The sequence below is a fragment of the Triticum urartu genome, chromosome 4A (genome assembly GCF_056163025.1).
Source record: "Triticum urartu cultivar PI428250 chromosome 4A, HENAU_Tu73, whole genome shotgun sequence".
Lineage (NCBI taxonomy): Eukaryota > Viridiplantae > Streptophyta > Magnoliopsida > Poales > Poaceae > Triticum > Triticum urartu.
The window spans coordinates 542,796,633-542,813,082 of NC_141876.1; positions in this window are offsets into that span (position 1 = coordinate 542,796,633).

The window sequence follows — 16,450 nt, forward strand, 5'->3', positions numbered from 1 at the left end:
TCTGTGAAGGTTAGAAAATAACGATACCCGCCACGAGCCTCAACACTCATCGGACCGTATACATCGATATGTATTATTTCCAATAAGTTAGTGGCTCGCTCCATTGTTCTGGAGAATGGAGTTTTAGTCATTTTGCCCATGAGGCATGATTCGAAAGAATCAAATGATTCATAATCAAGTGATTCCAAAAATCCATCCGCATGGAGTTTCTTCATGCGCTTTATACCAATATGACCTAAACGGCAGTGCCACAAATATGTTGCACTATCATTATCAACTTTACATCTTTTGGCATCAATATTATGAATATGTGTATCAACCCGATTGACATTCAATAAACCATTCACATTGCGTGTATGACCATAGAAGGTTTTAATCATGTAAACAGAACAACAATTATTCTCTGACTTAAATGAATAAACGTATTGCAATAAACATGATCTAATCATATTCATGCTCAACGCAAACACCAAATAACATTTATTTAGGTTCAACACTAATCCCTAAGGTAGAGGGAGTGTGCGATGGTGATCATATCGACCTTGGAATTACTTCCAACACACATCATCACCTCGTTCTTAACTAGTCTCTGCTTATTTTGCATTTCCTGTTTCAAGTTACTACTCTTAGCAACTGAACCAATATCAAATACTAAGGGGTTGCTATAAACACTAGTAAAGTACACATCAATAACATGTATATCAAATATACCTTTGTTCACTTTGTCATCCTTCTTATCCGCCAAGTATCTGGGGAAGTTCCACTTCCAGTGACCATTTCATTTGCAGTAGAAGTACTCAGTTTCAGGCTTGGGTCCATCTTTGGGCTTCTTCCCGGAGTGGCAACTTGCTTGGCATTCTTCTTGAAGTTCCTTTTCTTTCGCTTGCCCTTTTTCTTGAAACTATTGGTCTTGTTAACCATCAACACTTGATGCTCTTTCTTGATTCCTACCTTCACCGATTTTAGCATCGCGAAGAGCTTGGGAATCGTTTTTGTCATCCCTTGCATTTTATAGTTCATCAAGAAGTTCTAGTAGCTTGGTGATAGTGACTAGAGAACTCTGTCAGTCACTATCTTATCTGGAAGATTAACTCCCACTTGATTCAAGCGATTGTAGTACCCATACATTCTGAGTATATGTTCACTGACTGAGCTATTCTCCTCCATCTTGTAGGCAAAGTACTTGTCAGAGGTCTCATACCTCTCAACACGGGCATGAGTCTGAAATATCATTTTCAACTCTTGGAACATCTCATATGCTCCATGGCGTTCAAAATGTCTTTGCATCCCTGATTCTAAGCCGTAAAGCATGGCGCACTGAACTATCAAGTAGTCATCATACCGAGCTTGCCAAACGTTCATAACATCTGCATCTGCTCCTGCAATAGGTCTGTCACCTAGCGGTGCATCAAGGACATAATTCTTCTATGCAGCAATGACGATAATCCTCAGATCATGGACCCAGTCCGCATCATTGCTACTATCATCTTTCAACTTAGTTTTCTCTAGGGACATTTGAAAAATAAAACAGGGGAGCTATACGCGAGCTATTGATCTACAACATAGATATGCAAATACTATCAGGACTAAGTTCATGATAAATTAAGTTCGATTAATCATAATACTTAAGAACTCCCACTTAGATAGACATCCCTCGAGTCATCTAAATGATTACATGATCCAAATCAACTAAACCATGTCTGATCATCACGTGAGATGGAGTAGTCATCAATGGTGAACATCTCTATGTTGATCATGTCAACTATATGATTCACGTTCGACCTTTTGGTCTCCAGTGTTCTGAGGCCATGTTTGTACATGCTAGGCTTGTCAAGTTTAACCCGAGTATTCCGCATGTGCAAAATTGTCTTGCACCCGTTGTATGTGAACGTAGAGCCTATCACACCCGATCATCACCTGGTGTCTCAGCACGTAGAACTTTCGCAACGGTGCATACTCAGGGAGAACACTTATACCTTGAAATTTAGTTAAGGGATCATCTTATAATGCTACCGCCGTACTAAGCAAAATAAGATGCATAAAAGATAAACATCACAGGCAATCAAAATATGTGACATGATATGGCCATCATCATCTTGTCCCTTTGATCTCCATCTCCAAAGCACCGACATGATCTCCATTGTCACCGGCTTGACACTTTTATCTCCATCGTAGCATCGTGGTCGTCTCGCCAACTATTGCTTCTACAACTATCGCTAACGCATAGTGATAAAGTAAAGCAATTACATGGCTTTTGCATTTCATACAATAAAGCGACAACCTTAAGCACTACAAAAAAAATACACTTCCGTGATGATACGTGTTTGTCACAGCAGGTCACATTTTCTGTCATGCATGTACATCCATGACAAATTTATGACAGAATCAAGATAGTCATACCTGTGCTGTCGTAGAAGTGTTCCATGACATTACCAAAATTATCATCACGGAAGTGTCCACTTCCATGACGATAAATCACGCGTCAAAGAAGTGCTTTCGTCAAGGGTGACCGACACGTGGCATCCACCGTAACGGAACGCCGTTAAGCTATCGGGTCCAGTTTTGGATCCGATAACCCGTTAACAGCCCCGACCAATGGGGATTTTCCACGTGTAAAATCATCATTGGCTGGAGGAAACACGTGTCAGCTCTGTGTTGGCACAGGTGTCACTCATCCAATGGGCGAGATGCGCCTATGATATGTTAACATGTGGACCGGCCCAAAAGTGGCCCATAAAGTTTAAATGGGCCGGCCCAACTAAAGGCCCACAAGATTTTGTGGACCATAATGGGACGGCCCAGCTAAAGGCCCACAAGATTTTGCAGGCCATAATGGGCTGGCCCAGGTAAAGGCCCCCAAGATTTTTTCGGGCCATGATTGGCCGGCCTAGGTGAAGGCCCACAAGATTTTTGTGGACCATAATGGGCCAGCCCAGCTAAAGGCCCATGAGATTTCGCCGACATTAATGGGCCGGCCCAGCTGTAGGCCCACAAGATTTTGAGGACCCTAGTAGGCCGGCCCATTAACTGGCTGCCATGTTTTGGGCCAAATGCCTGCCCATATTTGATCCAGTCCATTAATGGTCTGCCACGTTCCGGGCCTAATAATGGCCCATATGAGATCCGACCCGTTAAAAGCCTACCACGTTCTGGGCCAACGGCCAGATCAGGTCCGACCCTTTAAGAGGCTTTGGGCTAAATTATGGCCCATATCAGATTCAGCCTGTCAACTGGACGCTACGCTTTTGGGCCCATTTGCTAAAGGCCCATTTAGTAATTCGGCCTGATATTAGTTTCGGCCTGTTAAGGGCCCATTTAACATTTCGGCCCTATATTAATTTCGGCCTGTTAAAAGCCCATCATATAGTTGGGCCTAACTACGCCCCGATTTGCATCCGGCCTGCTCGCAGCCGATAATCTGATAGGGCCAAACAAGGACCGAGACAATTTTGGCCTGTTATAAGCCCATGATTTGATTGGCACATTCATGGGCCGGGGTCTATTTCGGCCTGCTGCCGGCCCGTGAGCTGTTCGGCATGTTTCAGGCCCGGCCTACTTTTCAGCCTCCTAAAGGCCCATTGAGTTCTTTTGGGAAAATAGGGCCGGCGATTTACTCGGCCTATTAAAGGCCTGAATCTACTAATGGGCTAGTTTACATTTAGGCCTGTTAACGGACCAAGATGACGGGGCCCATGATGCGGATCATACATGGTGATTTGCATGACGGCCCGATTATGTACCGAAATTTTACGGTTTGGCCGGTTTACTGCAAAGACAGGATATATATACAGTAAAATAACTACAACATCGTGAATAAGAAAAAACCCTAGACTATACAATAAAGAAATTACGTCATATTACATCCACTGGGCATCAAAGTTCGCCACTATGATAATAAAGCACAAGCAGACAGTAGATTACATACACTGGGCATCAAAGATCGCCACTAGTGCAACTAAACACACCGACAAAATAATACACAAAACCGACAACACTTAAATAGAGTTCAAGAAAGGTTAGCCCTGCTCGGGAGCTGCAGCGCAAGCAGCTGAGCAAGCTGGTGAGACTGCACTTGTTTGGCACTTATATCCTCCTCACTCTAAAAGATAAAGAAGCAGACAGATGACAGGTTTTGCACATATAAGTATCAGTGCTGACAATTCATCACATTTCTTACTGACGAATAAAGTGACATAGTTTAAAATAGCATTAACACAATATGGTATTGTTCAGGTCAAGACATGGGAGGAGATGACATTGTGAAGGAGTTGGTAGCTTCACGACACCACTGGATTACAGATCAAGAACTCATAAGTATCAATGGTTAGTGTGCTGTCAATTTATCCCATTTCAGATTGGCAAAATAAGATCACTTGCTCTGTATAGTTTAATTTACATGGTACGAATAAGGAACTTGGTTGTATAACTAAAAACTTAAATTGAGAAGGACAAACTTTTGTTTATGAACTGGAGTACATAATAAACTTTAAACATGCAATTTGATGCAAACACCAAAAATAAACAGCTGTTGCAGTCATGCCTAACCGAATATACACAACAAAGTTTGAAGGCTTGAGAAGGACAAACTTACATTATTGGTGAAGGTAGGCTCTATAAAGCCCTTGTCCATGCTGATGGGGGGGGGGCAATTCAAGAAGTTTACCACGGAATCTTCTTCATAAGCATTGCCTTTATTCTACATTTTGTTAAGAGTAAATATAGATGTGACAATATAAGAAAAATGGAGAATATTTAAGATAAGATGAAGAGTGATGCTACATAACCAAGTAGCTATAAATGTAAGTACAACGATACAGGAAAAAGGTATAGCCAAGAGCAATGTAGAGCTAAACTTCTTCAGTACCATCGGTGTTATCCAACCTTATGGTAGAGTAAATATAGATCTTATGTGTAGAAAATGGAGGGCAAAGGAAAATAAGCTGCAGAGTGATGGTACATGAACAACTACCTGTCAATATAAGTACACTGATAAAGGACAGCAGGTACTTACAAGAACAATGCATAGCTAAAAAATTTCGTTGGCATTGGATATATCTTTACTAATAATAAAAGACAGAGGCTTTCATAGTTCTCCCTACGTCATCTTTTAATATCTGTTGATTCTCTATTAACATAAAGATTGATCGCTGAGACTCGTTCTTTTTTTTTGTCAGTCGTTTTGTTGCACAAAGTGTTTGTTACAATTGCACAAAGCCTAAAAAAACTGCGTTGGAAGGACTAACAACAAACCAGAGATTTCCCTAAAAAAAGAACTAAACCAGTGATTGGTCTAGTGTTCGACTGGGACACGTCCATCGATTGGAAAATTAAATCCTAAAAATCTGCTTCAGGAGCCGTGCACGCTGCGGGGATGAAACAGAACCAGGGACCGAGGACACCCATGGCTCGGCGCTGCGATGGGCGATAAGAGCCAGCGAGCGAGTGGACCCTGGTGCGGGATCAAACCCAACGGTCCTTCTGGAGAACCCAAAGATCGAGATCAAGGCCGTTGCTCAAGTAATGAGAGAGGTCAGATCGATAGAAAGAGGATCAAATCGAGATCAATGTGGTTGCTTAATTCGAGAGAAAGACAGAGAGTAAAAATAGATAAGATCGAGATCGATGCCATTGACAGACAGAGATGCCACACCATGAGAGAGCGCTGGTGGAGATGCCGAGCGATCACCTTAGGCCGTCATGCGCTGGACGCTGCCGATCAAGATCATTGGCGAAGGATTGAGGGCGTCGGCGGGGGATCAGGTAGCCTCCATCGCCTGCTCACTCTCCAGCCTTTCCCCTCTCTCTATTTCATGGATCTATCGGCGGCAGTGCGTGTGTGGCATGCGGCAGGCCGGCAGCAGCGATTGTGCATGTGCGTGGCATTGGTGATTCCTTTTATGCCCCTCACCGCTGATTGTCTGAACTTCGTGTGCCACTAATCGCCATGGCCATGAGGAAGCTCCCTACAAAAAAGCCGTCAGCGACGGAGGAATACATCGACGAGGATGTGTTCTTGGAGATGTCGTAGGAGCTGAAGGAGGAAGATAGCAAGCTCTTCAGCGGGAGAAGAACTACAAAAGCATATCCTTCCAGTAGGACAAGGCAGTCCAGCTCCTCCCTGGCGGCCACATCAAGCCGGCGCATCTTCGGAGTAGCGTCGCGCGGTGGTACATGCGGATGATTCCCGACGAGTACCACCACAGCAGCCACGAGTGCAATATGGTACAATTCAACACAAAAGATGCAAGTGTACGTGAGAAGGTTTCTGTGAGGTGGCTTGCGTGATTTGCAATGGATTGCACAACAAATTCGTTGAAAGTGCCAAAGTGGTAATGCTATCTTCTTTGCAACCAATTGTCAAATGTCAATGCAATTCTTACAGATTGCATGGAGAACACGTACAATTGCGACAACTCAAAGTCAAAGGAGAGACGCAGGTTCCGAAACAAAATTCAAAACAACTTTGCTGGACCCAAATCTAATTTTCTGGGCGGAAAATCAAAACTCTAGCTACAACTTCAGTAGAGGAAGACAGTAATGTAAACAGTTCTTCTTCAGCACATGGCCAATACAACGCCATTGCTGTCTGCTAATGCCCATGCTTGCCTCCCTGATCCACCAGCGATGGCAGCTACAGCCACCAATAGATTTAGATCTCACAAAGCTCTGTATTGTGGGATCCGAAATTGCTGGGCATTCGATCGCTGGTGACTTGGTTGACAGAGGGCTGGATGAGTGGTGACAGCTAGCAGCCGGCCCAAACGAGTGGCAGCGGACAAACGGCATAGACACCGACGGTAGCCGGGCAGGAGTGTGCGGCTTGGTCCAGTAATCAAAGTATCCATGAGCTGGGTGGTAAATTTGAGAAGCCCATCTTGAGAGTGGCAATTTTGCAAAGCAACATGTTCAAAGTGGAAAATATCCAAATTTCTCGTCCAGGCAGTGTGGTGTAGGACACATGGTGCATATGCATATGACTCTGTCCAGCATCATGTCCATAGTGTGCCTCCATCTCAGGCGTTGTGTGTGTGGTGTGTGTCCAGCGTGCCGGACATAGTGTTTGTGCGTGTCTGGTGGGTTGCCGCAGCAGCCAGCATTAAGAACGTCGTGCATCATGAAGGGAGCACTAGGACTCCATTCTATCCATGGTTTTCTTCTGGCCTCATGGCTCTGGTACACAAGAAATTGTGTGGTTGCATAGGAGATATGGGACGTCAATGGTTGGACTGTACAGCTGATATTATTTTGGTGTCACGTGTGGAACTGAATTGACCGCCTTGGGTTAAATAAGTAGATAATAGATATAAAAAGTAGTAAGTAACATGGGAGTTTTTTATCGGTAGTTTTGATCTAGGGTATCTGGCATATATTACGGATTCATTGAATCGAAAGAACAAGAAAATTTGTTGATATGGACGCCCGTCATGAGCTGCTCTCCTCTACATCGTTGGGTAGAAGGCCGCCTCACCCGATCTGATGGTGCCCGCGTGAACACTAGGGTCACATCTCACCATCTCCCATCCGGCACTACATCCTCTCCCCTCCCACTACATCCTCGGCGAGCCTTCCTCTCGACTAGGTGTGACATGCGGTGGTGAGCACATCACCATGTTCATATGTGTTGTGATCAGGTAAACACCATGGCCATCATCGGCAAAGATGGAAAGGAGGACAAGCATGACATGTAGGTTGACATGTTGGAATAGATAACATGGACAAGTTGGTAGTCTTGAGTTATGCTTATGGGGCTAAAGGCATGGTAAACAATTTTTCCGTTGCAACGCACGGCTATGTTTGCTAGTTCTACACTAATGTAACCATTCATATAGATCAGATAATTTGGAGCAAACAATTGATAAGCAAGCTATCATGCATACTGCTGTCACATAATGAACCAGGTATGTATGCAAGTACAGTGATACAGGACAACAGGTACTAATAAGAGCAAAGCAGCGGGCAACATATTTGCGATATCCTGTCATTCTTTTCAAACTGGAATTCTTTTTCGAGCAGATTTCCTGCAAAAAGGATCCATAAGGCACATGCAGAAAAGTAGAAGTTCAAATTGTCATGCGATATTATAGACAGTACCTCATCCTCGGAACGAGACAAGTGCATAACAAGGTTTTTCCATTCAATATCTTCTAAATTTAGCACAGGAGACTTCACCAGAAATTCGTTTATAGACTTGCCATCAAAGTGTGTTTTCCTCAGGCAACACCAATACTGCTGCAATGCTTCCTTGAAAAGTGCAAGCAAGCTTTGCTCGTCATGACTATCCAGATTGACCCTCGCCTACTTACAACAATGTAATGTAAATCATTGATGCGTTCAATCAGCAGAAAACAGGAAAATAATCACCATGAATAATAGCACTTACACCTAAGTGGGACATGAAGATGTGAAAATGGTGTTTGTCTTCACTATAATCTTCCCATGATGGGAATATATGCACGTAGTCCCTAACAGCATTGAAAGCATTGTCTTTTAAACTGGAAATAACTGGAATGGGGTTCCAATCTGCAGGAATTGGCCGTCTCTGTAGTTGGGATAGGTCTTCGGCCGGTGGACTTGCTATACTTTTTGCTGGAGTGGGATTTTTCTGTGGTACGGCTGGTGCTATGGAAACTGAAATTGGCATACCTTTTGCTGGAGTGCAGGTCCTGTGTGGTGCAGCTAGTGGTGTGGCCAGTGAAGTATGGGTACAGTTTGCTGGAGTCAGTCCTACATTTTTTGTCACTGGTTGTACAACCAATATAAGTGGGGTGCTGTCTGATTTCTCCGGCACAACCATGTTTTTCAAGGACTTTGCTGGTGCTCCTTCAGGTTCAGCAATCACCCTCTTCCTTTTTGATGTCTGATGCACAAGAACAATATTTGAGTGGAAAAACATGGTATGATGACTGATGGAATATGTATTGATAATGGATGGGCATGGCATCTCGACATATATGATGAGTAAACTAAGCAGATGGCAGTGCAACAAAGTAGAAGAAATGCAAGACAACATATGCAAGATACGCGCAATCAATAAAACCTTGCCAAATTAGAACAGGCACCTTGATGGGTGAATAGGACATGCCATCTTCTTTTGACTCCTCGAGGTTAGAATAGTCATTATGATCATATTCTGAACAAGAATCAACAGGTGGTGAGCGTATGAGTTTCGTTGCATCCAGAATGGCACTCAATGCCTTGGTGCCAATTTTGTAAGTCATTGCGGTGTTTAGCTTCAAGAGTCGACTACTGCTAGTGCGACACAAAGCAGCTACACAGATCACAGTGTAGATATAACGGGAAAACCGTAAGCATCAGAGTAAAATCAGCAAAGTGGAACTTGCTGGAATATATGTGCTAGTATTGCCGGTACGGCTAGAAAGCCTTCGGATACCAGCTCTCTTCAACTGAAGGTGCGGTATTGTTAATATCAGTGTAACTCTCAAAGGTGACACAGCTCCCCACATTTCCTTGCTATTCTTATAGGATTCAAGTGGGCAGGCCACTACAAATCATATTCCCATGTTTACAAAATCCTACAAATGAAAGAGGCCAGACGAGTTCAAAGTGTCCATACCAACCGACCGTATAGACCTCGACACTGCAAATGTCCCTTCTCATATTCACTACAAGGAACATACTGTACTACTATCATACTCCCTCCGTTCCAAAATATAAGTCTTGGTAGAGATTTCCACTATGGATCACATACAGATGTATCTAGATACATTTTAGAGTGTAGATTCACTCATTTTGCTCCATATGTAGTCCATGGTGGAATCTATACAAAGACTTGTATTTAGGAACGGAGAGAGTACTTATTAAAGAAGAACGGAAGAGGAACATGCTAAAGAAGAGCAAGCAGATTTTGGATAATAAAATGTTCGTTGCGCAGTGCCCACACATGATGAACCAGAGCACATTAAGAAAGCAACTCCCTGCTGTCTCTCTATATGTGGTGCACGTGCTTTTTGAAAGTAAAGTAGGAACAATAGCTGACCAATTAAATGTTATCTGTTTTAGTAATATTAGCATCATATCAGATTCTTACTTGAGCAACAAGTTTGGAATTATGAGTGGCACGTTGTTTAGCTTGATGGATTCAGGAGCAATGCTAAGCAGGTACGATGATGGTACTGAATATAAAGGCATGTCTACATTTGGGTCAGTCGACCATTTCAGGTGGTTGGATGAAGAACCTACGTCTCCTAACCCTTCTTCTTCCTTGTTTCTGATTCTTCTCATACAGAACACTTCACGGGCCACCGGCCGGACCATCGGCCCCCACCACCTGTGTTCCTCCGCCACCCCAGCCCCACCCCCGCCCCCACCTGCGTCGAGTTTTCTTCGTTCGGTGAGGCCCCACCACCGCCCCAACAACCAAAGTCCCCACCTGATCCCCTTCATTCGCACCGGCGAACTCCGGCGAGCTCTGAAAAATCGACTAACCCAATTTTTAAATTTACTCTACTGTGATTTAACTAGTGTGGAATATAAAAGGCGAAAACCATAAGCATTGGGAGTATAGTGTTGAGCATGCCATGGCAGATCTGAAGGTGCAAACTAGACAAAGGCAACTTCGCAACCAATGTTTGCTCTCAACTAGCAAGTAAGTGATGGACAAGAAATCAGAGTAAAGCAGTGGCGATCTATTTTCTTGCCACGATAAATAAGTTGAGTAGACACGAAAGAGTACCGCTTCTGGTGCGGCGCCGTGTATGCATCTGTTGAGAATTTGATGGTGCTGCGGTAGCGATGGCTGTCGATGGCATGGAAGCAGATCTAGGAGGGTAGACGGTGGCGACGGGGCATGATGGACGAGACGGTCATAGGAGCGGCGCCGTCAAGGTGGACAACGGCGGGGATGAAGCGAGAGGACGGGATGCAAGGATCCCGGTCCGAAGCCGTGGATGAGAGAGGTCGATCTCTTGTAATGGACGGCGGTGTCGGGGTATCAGCTCTGGCATGGTGGAGGAGGACGGCGGTGGATGGGGTGGCGCACGGAGGAGGTTGGGGTGGAGAGGGTGTTTTGGCGCCCACGGAGTATGAATGGGGAAATGGAGGTGGAGAGGAAGGGGGAACCATGTCTTCAGGGCGCGCTTGTCTCAAATGCGAGGAAATTTACAAACTTAGCCCCCGTTTCAAATTTCCTACATCACGACAATATTAGTCAGTTGGGGATAGGACGGTAATCTCGCATACACTGAATATTTGCTGACGAGAGTTTTTTTGGTGCCCACCGTGTATGAATCGGGGAGGGAGTCGATTTCGGCCGAGGACACACTTTGTTTTGGAGCCCACCGTGTATGAATCCGGGTGAGAGGCGGTTATGTCACGTTCGAGTGAAATTACAAACCTACCCCTATCGAAATCTATAGAAATCGAGCAGATAGGCTTTGCGTGGCAGGGATAGGCAGTAGTAATTTCCATCTCGCAGATTTTGGTTTCGGGCGGTTACTGCGACTTTCCCCGCTTCGTTCAAATTTTGCAGAGTGCACGTTTACCGTGCGAACTCAATTTGAATCCCGTTTGTATTCTATTTTTTCGGGCAGGATCCATTTTCGAATGGAATAAAATTCTATATACATCATTTTTTAATATATACTTTCAAAAGCACAACAAAGAATTCTTCTCCTTTATATGTATAATATGATTTACAAATACAATGATCTCAAAATCATAAGGTTGAAATCAAAAAATTAAACCAAATTATGTTCTACTAAAATGTATGGATCATTAATATCTACATATTAAATAACATAGATGCGCGTGAATTCATATGAGTATGCATGTTTGATATATCAATTTTGGTTCGAGTATGGATTACATGTATCATCATCTCGAATTCAAATATTTGAATCCCTTTTATGTTCACTCCTTTCATGCCCATCTCTCTCTCGCGCATGCATGCTCCTTCATGTAGCTATCACTCTCTTTTCTCCAGCTCACCTGCACGCTCACTTCATGTTTCTCCTATCCTCGCAAACATGGTCTCTCGACGTCTCCCTTGAGAAGTGTCACACTCTACCTATCATTATACATTACACGGTTTTCATTATCTCTTAGGTCTCTACCGCTCTCTCGTATCACTAGGTACCTAAGCTTTCTTTTTCACCGCCACACACACAATCTCCACTCATCTTTCACTTTGTCTTTCTCTCTATGGGATTCTCTCACACACCCTATATTTCTCTAGATATGAATCATACCACTAAAATTACTCTCTCTCTCTCTCTCTCCTGTAGACACAACATTTGTTGCGGTCTCCTTTCCGTCTCCATCCCAGACTGACATTATTCATTTGTTTACCGATCAGACAAACTCCCCCCCCCTCTCTCTCTCTCACACACACACACAACTCCTGCTTCCACTCCCCTTCCTGACTATCGTCTCTCTCTCACACCCAAAACTCTCGCTTTCACACCCCGTCTCGTATTTCTCTCACAAACATTTATCGACTAGCCTCTAGATAGGTTTATACACCCGCACACTCGTGCTTCCACTATCGCATACATGTCTCTCTCCCGCTCCTTGTATCTATGTAGATTTTTCTTTCCTTCTTGAGACACACCCTCTCGGTCGTGCACACACACACAATCGCCTCATTTTAAGCTGATACCTCTCGCACACACACTCTTTGTGTCTTTGTCACACATGCACTCCGTCCTCCTCCTCTGTCCCTCTCTCTCTCTCTCTCACACACACACATGGGCTTTTTGCAACAACTAGCAAGATGCCCATGCGTTGCATGGAACATGAATATGCATTTGTGTGAGTACTTTATCTTGTGGGAGAAAAGGGTGAACAAGGGAAGGCCTTATTTGCAAGTGTGGAGAGGGGTGTGGGTATCTTTTTGCAAAATTGCCATAGTTTCCTTCCTATCCGTTAGATATAGATCGGACGGCCTATATTGCAGGATGGCAGGCCCATGATCATCACCGACTATGCTTTTTATAAGAGTAGGGATAAAAACAGAGTTGGTGATGATGGTGGGCCTGCCATCCTGCAGTATAGACCGTTTGATTTATATCTGATGGATAGGAACGAAACTATGGCAATTTACCCGCACTCCTCTCCACATTTGCAGATAAGGCCTTCCCTCGTTCATCCTTTTCTCCCACAAGATCTTGATGTTCCGTGCAACGCATGGACATCTTGCTAGTAAGAGTAGAAGTTAGACATATACCACTTCTCGAATCTTGAAACCAACAACATTCCTCCCTTATCTCATCAAAACCGCCAAAGGAATATATTTTGAGTGAAACATAACATTTTTTAGTGATATACATATTTCAAAACTAGAATTTTTTGTTCTATCAAATCGGTGAATATGTATTAATCTACTCAGATCATGTGGCAACGCATTGGCACATTGCTAGTAGTTATTATAATTTTGTGGACAGCAGACAAACGGTGGAGTACATATACGAAGAGAAGAGGCACACGAACGTAGTCGGTCTCTCGATGTCTCGCACACATGAGTGTTACGTAAAGGCAACTTTAACAAATAAACCCTAAAACCCTAGGTGCACGATTGCTGCATTCGCGGGTACCGGGTACGTGGTGGAGCACACCTTTGTAGGAATAGTCAGCTCGCGTGATAATTTGATCCGTAGGAGTTGATGGTCGGGACCACAGGTGAACGACTTGGAGGCGGTGGCTCGCCAGTTGCCACAGATCGAGTAGCCACGTTTAAAATATCATTTTTTAGCGGGGTTAAGAGTTATAAGTACTAAGTAGTTTTTAGAACGATTGGTATCGTGCGAAAATGGAATTCATAGTACTACCTACTACGTACCTCCTTGGCGTATGATTGTATGGGTTTATGTTGCGAGATGTTGAACCTGGTAGTTCTAGGGCAAATACTATGTTTAGATTTAGATGTTGGTTTTCAGTAATGAAAATCGGAAGGGGGAAACCCTTCTTTGATTAAAAAACTACTACATCAGCATGTTTGTTATTCCCATGTGCATGATACCAGCTAAGATACCACCATTATGGCCAGCCTTAATCATCGCATGCAATAATTTAGTGCACCTTGAAATATGAACATGTGTGGGGCATGTATGTTTTTAATGACTTGAGACTATACCTAGCCCGACATGCAAGATGAGACTTATTACGCACCATTCCCCATACCTGCAGGAAGCCCGTTCGTCTCCAAATCTTTTCCTCTCCATGTGTGGATACAATATGCCTGCCAGACTCTCCTTATCCCTCCGGCGGTCCCACTGTCGGTGTCAAAACCGACGGATCTCGGGTAGGGGGTCCCGAACTGTGCGTCTAGGATCGATGGTAACAGGAGACGGGGGACACGATGTTTACCCAGGTTCGGGCCCTCTCTATGGAGGTAATACCCTACATCCTTCTTGATTGATCTTGATGAATATAAGTGTTACAAGAATTGATCTACCACGAGATCATAATGGCTAAACCCTAGAAGTCTAACCTGTATGACTATGGTAATGAGTATGTCCTTTCCGGACTAACCCCTCCGGTTTATATAGACACCGGGGGGATCTAGGGTTTACATAGAGTCAGTTACATAAGAAGGAGTCTTCATAGTCGGTCGCCAGGCTTGCCTTCCATTCCAAGGAGAGTCCAATCCGGACACAGGTACAACCTTCGGTCTTCAAGTCTTGATAGCCCATCAGTCCGGCCCATGGATAATAGGCCGGACGCCCGAGGACCCCTTAGTCCAGGACTCCCTCAGTAGCCCCTGAACCTGGTTTCAATGACGAGGAGTCTGATGCGCAGATTGTCTTCGGCATTGCAAGGGGGTCCCTTCTATCCGAACTTGAAGATAGTCTTCGGATGCGATGATAGTATCCGGACCTGCCACACACACCATACATAACCGCAGAGAGAATATATATATATTACACGAGTTTAATCTGCTGATGACCTCACGTCTGTCCGGTCATGATTTCGAACCGTTTTTCGTCTGCCGCCCCACGTTCCGAGATGCGGTTGCCATTGGAACATCTCGTCGAAGCAGAGATCGTGACCCCTTATTACGGGATTCTCATCAATATGGGCATGGGTAACCCAACCATGCCGTTTATACAACCCTTGGGAATAGGCGAATCTTAAGGTGAGTGACGAGGCGTTTAATATTCGTTGCCTTTATAAGGGGATAAGGATTCCCTCTTCTTCTCTCACGCCCTCTCTCTGTCTCCGCCTTTCCAATCTCGAGCTCTAGCGCCCAAGTTCTCATCTTCTTTCCACTCAAGCAACCATGTCCGGCTCCGGAGGCCAGGGCAAGTGGATGGTCTCCTCCGTCAAGGAGGAGAACATTATAGAGCTTCGGGCGGCCGGATACTTGGCGAAGGAGATCACTCACCGCCTACCGACCGAGGGACAAATTGTCCCCATGCCGAAGCCCACCGAGAGGGCAGTGTTCCTCCCCCATTTCTTCTGCGGGCTAGGGTTTCCACTCCACCCTTTCGTCCGCGGGCTGATGTATTATTACGGGATAGATTTCCATGATCTGTCCCTGAATTCCTTCCTCAACATCTTGGCCTTTATCGTTGTGTGTGAGGCCTTCCTCCGCATCCAACCCCACTTCAGGCTGTGGCTCAAAGTCTTTAACGTGAAGCCGAAGGTGCTGGACGGCCAACACGCGGAGTGCGGAGGAGCTATGGTGAGCAAGCTGTCCAACGTCTCCTGGCCCAAAGGCACTTTTTTGGACAAAGTAAAGGAGTGGCAGAAGCAGTGGTTCTACATCACAGAACCTCGCGGCACCACCTGGGCCGTAGCTGCCGAATTCCGGTCCGGCGCTCCCATGCGACTCACCTCCTGGGTCGAGAAGAGTCCGGACTAGGGTTCCCCTGACGAGGTGATAGCGCTGCAGACGCGCGTTCAGAGCATGTCAACCAAGAAAGTCAAGCTCGTTGATGTGATCCAGGTGATGCTGGTTCGTCGGATCCTTCCATGCCAGTGCCGAAGCCGTCCTCTGTGGGAGTTCAACCCGAAGAAGCATCAGACCCTGGTGAGGCTCTTCGACACTACTCATGAAGGCGCATGGAAGTTGCTCTTTAAGGGCAACGAGAAACCACTGGCCACGGATTCAGACCGTGGTCACGATTGTAAACACCTCGCCAGCGAGGTATGTTTTTTTGATGTACCCCCAACTTAATCGTTTCAAGGATGATGTCTGAGCTTATCATTGAATTTCCAGGACTGGATGGAGAGGGCGAAGCGGATCCAGTGTCCGGCTCCACTGCCTGAAGAACCGGTCATCCCGTGTCTAGCGAAGATGCTGGTGCCGGCTCCTTATAAGGCGCCGGAGAAGAAGGCCAAGAAGAAGGCCAAGGGGGCCAAGGGTGGCCTGATGTCTACTACACAACCTTCTTCTTGTAGATGTTGTTGGGCCTCCAAGTGCAGAGGTTTGTAGGACAGTAGCAAATTTCCCTCAAGTGGATGACCTAAGGTTTATCAATTCGTGGGAGGC